We start from the raw sequence: 8,383 nt of genomic DNA on the forward strand, positions 1-8,383 counted from the left end.
CGCTGAAAATGCATGTATTTGTGAAAGGTATTTTCTAGAACAACAGAAAACACAAAGGAAAAGGCAAGAACCCTTTTACAATATGAATATTTATAAATGATTTAAATCATAGCAACAGTGTTGAGAAATCCAAGTATTCAAAAGTCAGAAAAAAACTTAGAAAATGAAATTAGTTTATGAATTAAAAATTTAACAGTAACAAACGTATTTATTTGTTCTTGTTGACCTCTGGTTTCTGAGTCATGGTGCACTTGCTTTTCATTTGCAGACTTAAGCTTAGAAGTCTTGGGGGAGTGGGTTGGATGGTTGGCTTAATTAAACCTTTATTTTCACGTAATCACAGCTCCAAAAGCTCAGGCATTCAGACTAACCTCAAATACCAGTAACATCAGACTTCACAAAGCTGTTGTGATGACCTCTTTGGGCTACATTGCACGTTTCTATTGTATTTTATAAAATGAAAATTTTGTATAACTTGCTCAGAGCATGATAACAGAAGGAGACATCTTTATTTCATTGAATGTCTCTCATCAGTCAATTATGGAGCTGATGGAAACATTTGAGCTTTCCCTATGCAACTGAAAATGCTTTCAGACCACTAAACAAAAAATGTTGTAAAAAATAGATCCTGTCATTAAAATGGAGCATAGTAAAACTAATTGAAATCTATGCTTGGTGGAAGGTTTGTTTAAGCTGATACTGTGGACACATGAGAGGGTGGCAATAATCACGGACCATTTAAAGCTAGATGATCACTGGTATGTAGGCTGCTTAGATGCATCTCTGCCCTTTCTGTGAATAGGGCATTTGAAGTAGTCAAGCATGTTTTCCAGCTTGTTCAGACCTGACATTACTTTGGCTCTAAATAAACTGTGTATGTATTAACGTGGCTAAAAAAGACTCTGTAAAATATGTAGATAATGTGGCGATGACTGGTGTAGAGCAGACCTAGATAAATGCCTTGATAAAGCAGGGAAAAGATAAGATTTTTCCACAGAGTATTATGTTTGAATTGCTCTTTAATTTACCCCTGCAGTGCCCATATTATAATCAGCTGTACAATTCTGCAGGAGACTATTTGTCTTTAAAACAGTGACATTTAAAAAAGAAACCACGAAGCTCCTTTCACATGCAGGCTGCAGTTCAATGAACTGGATGAGTGATCTTTGCACATACCCACGGGCATGTACAGCTGAATAGAGATCTCCCAGAAAACCAGCCAGCCCTACATATTGAGATCCAGACACTCCTTCCTCCATTCCAGCACAGGTTCTATTCAGGGAATTGTAGGTGCTGGGAGTACTGCCGCATGGTTTGGCTGAGCACAAATTAACTGAATAATCTGAATTCCTTTTCAATGAGCTCAGTGAGCATCCTAATAGGGCAGGCTTTTTGTAAGGGACTGTTGCATCCATCGTACCCACATTTGGGCCAATAAATAGACTCAAAAGACTAGTGCAAAACGTGCAATAAGAGCATGGGAGTCTGATATTGGCAGAGTTGTGTCACCCTGACTTCCAAAGTAGCAGCTGTTTGGTTGAGCACAGCACTGAGGCTGTGGGACAGGGACAGCAGTGTCTAGAAGACTGAGGAAGCAGAACTTGGAGAGCTGAGGGAACGTGAGACTTGAAGGGAAGGAGGCCTTGGAGTCATACCTTGGGTCCTTCTTTGTCCATGACGTACGTTGTGGGGGACTGAAACCGTATGTGATGAGAGGCCAACTCAACTTCATGTGCAAACAGATGCACTAGGCAGCGCTAATGGGAGCAACAGCTTTCCTATATTCCTAATTCTCAACCAGAGGACTGTCTGTGTCTCAGAAGAGGCGATGCTGGGGAGCAGCATTAAGAGGTTGCTGTGAGCACGAGAACCAGGACCTGGCAGCTGTGTGCTGCAATCTGCCCACTGGTCCCCTGAACCTAGAGGTACCCAGAGGCAGAGCAGCAGTGACAGCTCCAGAGATGAGCTGCCAGCAATCTTCTCTGTCCAATAGACGAGCAGAACTGCCAAAAGCTCCGCTGCAGACATCAGCAGCTTCCAAGGGCTGTAATGACCTAAGCAAAACCAGAGAATGGTTCGGAGGGAATGAAATGGTTAGCAGAGGCTCCTCTCAGTGCCTGAGCAGCGTGGGGGGACAGGGCTCTGGGTCTGTCCTGCAGCATCAGGGCACATGGTGATGTCAGGGGGCTGCACGGGTCCCCAGGGCATGAGGACAAAGGCCACCAGAAGGCTTGGAACCGACCAAGATCAAGGAAAGAGAGAAGCCAAGCTTTAAAAAGCAACACGTTCAGCTTGCTTAGTCACAGATACACAAACGCAGGAGGGGTGGCAGAGGCCTATTTTCATCCTGAAACTCCCCCTCACGTCCCAGGCTTGCTTTGCTTGGCTGTGTTTGCTGTGGAGATAACATCCCCTTCCCCCACCACCCACAGATTACTGGAGGAACAGCCGTTGCAAAAGGAAAAAAAAAAAAGCAGTTGCCTTACTCTGCCTGCAGGAGAAATGTCAGGAAGTGTCTGATGGTGGGTGGGATGAAAGGAGGAAGCTGAACTCTAAAGAGAATATTCTAGCTCTGCTCGTGCAAACAAATGCCCCTCTGTATTTTGCTTGATAAGAACATGCAGTGGCAGAGTCTTCCTGTGTGCAGGAGGAGAATGGAGTATTCTCTTACACATTTCTGAGGGATTTGATTTGTCCATGCTGCGTTATCCAAAGCACTCAGTGAACTGGAGGGTGAAAAAGAGTAAACAGCTCGGCAGAAATACAAGCACCATCAATAATTAATAGTGACTTTTTTTTTTTTTTTTGGTAATGGGAATGGTGCAGTATTAATTATGAAGTTGACTTCTATTTGAATGGATTTGTGGGTGTATGAAATTTGGCCCAGAATTTAAGTTCAGTGCAATCACGCTTTTCTTCCAATTACAATAATTATCAATCCATTTTCCATCTTCTTTTTAAGTCTATATAGTACAGACCTTTGTTTTCACAGACCAAATATGTCAGTTCTCAAGTCTGCTAAGTCAATCTGGTTGTAAATAGAAAGGGAATGGTTTTCAGTCATTGTCACAGTGCAACCCTGTGAGATGCACAGCGTGCAAAAGTGCACCAAGAGCACAGATAGTGCTAAACACATGGATTTCTAAAGTCAGTCAGCAGTGATGAAGGAGCTTAATTGCATATGTCATGAAATATTTAAATTGATAGTGACCAGCATGTGCAAATCTGGTATCTAGACTTTTACAGCTATTTATGTATTATAAACAGCTGTGCCAGTGACTCAATCTTTTTCACTCTGTAGAGTACGCCATCCAAAAATCACTATTTCTTGCAGTGCATTTTGAAGCTTACTTTTTGTACTGGGTGATTTGTTGTGAAAAAGTCTATGGCAAAAGTACAAAACTCAGAGAGGTCTGGGGTCCTTACATCCTCCTAGGCGTTGGTGCACGTAGTCCATAGCAGATCACAGGAAGTTATTAGAGAGAGCAAGCAAAAAATTCCTATCTGTTGCAATAAGTATTCTTACATGGTCATTGACTGCTTTCCAACTACATTCAGACCTTGCTTCTGCTACCACAATGGCCTTATTGGTAAGGTTTTACAATGACAACCCAGTTCATAGAAGCTGGAGTTTACACCACATTCCTAACACAGTCTTGCGTCAAGCCACAAAAGAGGAAATACCATTTTTTCTCTTTGTGTGTCTTGAGTTTTGTTTTTTCATCTGCTCTTCACTCCCTTCTAACAGTCAAAACTCCCACTCCATATCAGCTTTCTTCCTGCAGCATAGCCCTGTGCTGCTTTGATCAGTGGGAGAGTTGGTGTCGGCACGGACCTGTCATCTCTGAGCATGCAGAGCAATAAAGGGTGAGATTAGAAAGAACTCAATGAGACGTTGTTTCAGGCTGCTGGCAGGCTTCGGTAGGCACTGTGGTATGGTGAGATTGAGAGGGTATTATTTGCCTTCATAAGATGCCAAAGCTAATATTTTTTTCAATAGTGAAGTGTTGGACTTTTGCAAAATCTCGGCGTGCTCAAGGTCAGAAATTTTGCCTGGGATTGGCATCACGTTGTTGGATAATCAGTTCTCTGTGAAGTCTACTGTTCTGGGGTTATAACAATATTAATTTTATCTTTGTCTTCTGAGGGATCCTGAAAATTGACATGAATAATCTATGGAGTGCCCACTTTCTGTTTGTTTCCAATCTTTCCTCTTTTGGTCTTTATAATTTTCGGAAAGCAATGGCAGTCGGATGGAATCCCACGTGGCTTTTTCTGCCTCACTGGTACCGTGGCAAGCATTAAGCATAACTGCAACTTAGAACTGCTGGAATTTTAGCAGAGCTATTGTGTGTATTTTTTGTTGAGGCTTTGTTTTTGTCCATGGGAATGAGGAACGGGATTATCTTTAACAGCTACCTTCCATTCTAGTCACATATTTATTGCCTTAAATTATCTCAACAGAAGTGAAAGCTGTTAGCTGTATGGCGACAGGATAAATTTTAGTTATGCATATCTTTTGTCTCTCCACAGCTCAAAGAAATGTACAGATTGATTGCTTTGTCATATAGCTCTGCTGATTGCTTCCTGCAAGCCAGCAAGCATCCTTAACTCCAGTTGACTTCATTGGAAATTGAGGGCTCTTGCAGCCTCTAAGACTTACTTGGCACACTCCTCTGTGCCTTCAGCAGACATACCCAGTATGCACGAGCATCACTCCATCCACTGGCAGAACACAGCTATTGCTGAGTAAGGAGAAAACAGCCAAGGGGTGGGAGAGCCTGGTTGTGTGAGTGCTTGAGACACTCTTCCCATCTTGCTGTGAATTTGAGCAAGCCACAGAATCTCCCCCATTCTGGAGCTCTCTATTTTTAAGTTACGGTAAAAGTCTATTTTTAAGTTAATTTTTAAGTTTAAGTTTTTAAGTTAAGTATTCAGTTAATGAATGAAATGAAATGAATGAATGAAAAATGTTAAAAGTAATGAGGGGATCACAGGCTGTGGCACTGGGAACTGCGTGGTATGGATGATAAGGAGGTGTATGCTTCTTCAGTTATAATAGCAGTGTAGAACGTTTCCTTCCTGGGCTTAATGATTCCATGGATTCCTTTTCAGGCCAAGTGCTTGTCTCACCAGGTGAACTCTCCCTCACAAACACTGCAATGCACTGGAGTGGTGTTGAGGAGTGATCTGATGAGCAGTGCGAAGTAAACAGACTAGAGATACTCCTATGACCACCCACAGCAGCTGTGTTGTCCATCATGGGAGGGAAGGTGGAGAGAAGAGTGAAAGGTAAGAGATGAGAAGGAAGGGAAAGGAAGGGAAGTTTCCTGTGACGTTTTCTCATGGTGCTCTGACTGTCTGTTTCACAGAAGACCAAGTCCAATACTAGTTCAGATTTTGATAGAGGTCTCAGAACTTTTGCTACTTAAGGTATTTCAGGAATTTAAATTAATTCAGAAAATTTAAAAGGGAAATCCTGATCTTTTCAGGTGGAGAGAACAGTCTCCAACAGAACTGTGAACTTTTGGTGTTTATTTTGTTCAGACAGAAGATTTCCCTGCAGATACTATATTACTTTTTTCTGTAGACTCTTGAACCTGATTCAGCTTTCATTTATTTGACGATAAATCAAGATTATATCCAAAGAAATCACGGTGTTACTGTGCAAAGACAATCAACTCCTCCTTCCCTGCAGTCATTCTCTGCATTTGCTTTAGTATCACTGTAATCTCTCCTGTAGACCTACATTACTTACAGTCATCTGGCTTTAAAAATGGCCTACAGGCATATTTGTCATAGTGTACAGGAAAAACCTCTTGGAAAGGAGATATAATCAGTCAGTACTCAAGCGGGGAAAGAAAACAGTAGAGGAGGCATGGAGAGGAGAACTCTCATCGTCAATTGCCCCAGGAAGGCTGCTGAGAGTTCTGCTGTGCAGCTGAGGAGCCGTTGCAGCTATTTGCCACTGCTTTCATCGTTTCTCAGCTTTACGTACCAGATGTTGCTGTAGGCATTTTACTTCCTCTTTTATTCTTTAAAGGTGACGCTGCTATTCATGAAACTGTTGAATGCTGGAATAATGAAATTCTGCAGAAATCCCTGCTGTTCCAGACAGGTTGATCAGAAAGCACCACAGACTTGACTGGCAGAGCCTGCAGCGGGGTAAGGCCACCAGCCTGCACTTTTGGAATGCCTCACTGCTACAAGCACTCTGTCTGCTCCTGCCTTTTGCTTCCTGATTATTTTTTTTTAATTGCTGAGCATCTTTGGTTCTGTGATACTACTTGAATTTGTGCAGACAGCCTTTCTTATCTGAAGATTACCCTTGTTGGCTACTGAGGCATTAATGACTTCAGACCTCGGTGTCTGCCTCCCTTCTGCAAATGTCTTCCAAAGCCTGCTGCGGGTGTTTTTCTGTCTTCAGCTGCGGACTGCTTTGGTTGTCCCAGGTTTCCAGTCTCAGACGCAATGTTTATTTAGGGTAGGGGAGGTATCAAGCTTTCCTCCTCAGTGTTTGTTTTTGTATTAGAACAGCAAGCTTCCCAGTGTGAATATTTACAAAATCAGGGGATTGCTAGCAGAGGGCATTTTTATTTCAAGTCCTCATAGCTACGTTCATGTGTCTTTGATTTCAAGCCCAGGATAAATACTCCTATTGCAGTTACAGCATTACAAAAACATATACTCATATCCTGGACCTTACTGGACACATGGAAGTTCAAAGCTATTTTGTGTATTTCAAATAAGTTGTCCAAATTTGTTCAAGTCTGGGACCACAGTTATACTCTCTTTTCTTTCAAAAGATGATAGATTAATAGCTCCCTAAAATATAATTCACTTGTACTTAGGATGCAACAAAGCTGAAAACAACTCTTTTATACTCAAAAATTTTTGAAGCTCTCAGAAATAATCAAGTATTGTAAGGAGGCCACGCCAGTTGTTTATAAGAGCCTGTCCAAATTTCTTCTTCCAGCGCTTTAACCTCTGAGACACCTCGTGGTGGAAGTGCTCACTGCTCGTTGCAGGGCTGGCATCTCGGGAAGAATCCATTTTAGAACAGAACTTGGGGCCTTCGTTCTGCTCAGATGGAAGTTGCTGAAGTCATACAGCTTGGAGGGATGCTAATGTGGGGAAAAGGTGGGTCTCTGGCAAACTTTTTGTTTCAAACTTTTAAAGCCAAAGGGAAATCCATTTTGTTAGGCAATGAAGTCTGCCTTTGTGTGGTACTTCACAAATATTTATGAGATCGATGATATTTTATCACTGCAATTTAACAGTCACAGTTTCTGCCCAAATAAAGAGAACACGTGGGCTTCACTTACAGTTTGTTTCATTTGACCTGAAACCGAACATGTAATGTCAACGTGAGCCTTGATGGGTTAAAGCCCTCATTAAAAATATCGCTTTGTTCTAACGTTAGCATGCAAAGCCAGCGCACCACCACTGAAACCAGCCCCTCTGAATGGATGGGAGCCACTCTGGGCTGTTTTCTGTCTCAGAACGTGGGATATTCCAGCCGTAACACCGAGTTTTACAGCTTCTTTGTTTATCTACCTGAAGTTATGCTTTGGAGAACTGACATCTGCTTTCTTATCAGCAGAGGGGACAGCAGAGAGCTGTGCCCCTCATTTACAAGGAGTTTGCAGATGATTTTTCTCAGTTGGAAGGAAATCTTTACACCCCTCCCCTGCCAGGTTCCTCACAGCAGCTCAGGTCAAAGCGCTGCTGGCCCAGACCTCCCACGTTGGCGTTGTGTTACACCGCCGTGCTTGAACGAACACATGGGAAACCTTTAATCAAATCCGCTCTCAGAGCATAAGTGACACCGCGCCGGGGAGGCCCAACGGAGCCGCCCCGTTGGTGTGGCTGAACCCAACCGAACGGAACGGAACGGAACGGAACCGAACCGCCGCGCTCCCCGCCTTGCGGGCCGCCAGCAGCCGCTCTGAGGGGCGGGCGGGTTCGCGCCCGACTGACTTCCCCGGCAGCCAATCGAAAGCTGAACTTCCGTCCTAACTGACCTCCCGCCGGTCAAACTGCCCAATCAGCACGCAGGAGGTTAACGGATCATCCTGTCCCCATGTCGGCGATCAAATGAGCCAATCGGCGGAGGGCAGGCTCGTTACCAATAGGATCAAAGAGTTTACGGAACAAGGACGCGCCATTGGTGGCTCCACCTATCGGTCTTCGCCGCCGCGGCAGGGGATTGGTTAGTGGGGAGGAGGGGGCGGTTTCCGGGGGCGGGGAAGGTATATTACGGACGGACAAAGGCGGCGGCGAGGCCCTTTAGCTCGCCGCCATTTTGAGCAGCGGGCTCTGAGGAGCAGCAGCGGCAGCCGGCGCGCCTCTCTTTCTCCACCTTCTCCACCACCACCATGTC

The 8,383-nt window shown here is 43.9% G+C and overlaps 1 long non-coding RNA gene across 1 annotated transcript; it reads left to right on the plus strand.

The window, feature by feature from the left end:
- The first annotated feature begins 2,785 nt into the window (after window positions 1-2,785).
- LOC104914287 lies at window positions 2,786-8,377 on the plus strand. The gene is made up of 3 exons (XR_004161973.1): window positions 2,786-5,292; window positions 6,044-6,165; window positions 6,977-8,377. It is a non-coding gene; the product is annotated as an uncharacterized LOC104914287 (long non-coding RNA).
- The last annotated feature ends 6 nt before the right edge of the window (window positions 8,378-8,383 follow it).

This window comes from Meleagris gallopavo, chromosome 25, assembly GCF_000146605.3.
Source record: "Meleagris gallopavo isolate NT-WF06-2002-E0010 breed Aviagen turkey brand Nicholas breeding stock chromosome 25, Turkey_5.1, whole genome shotgun sequence".
In the NCBI taxonomy this organism is placed as follows: Eukaryota; Metazoa; Chordata; class Aves; order Galliformes; family Phasianidae; genus Meleagris; species Meleagris gallopavo.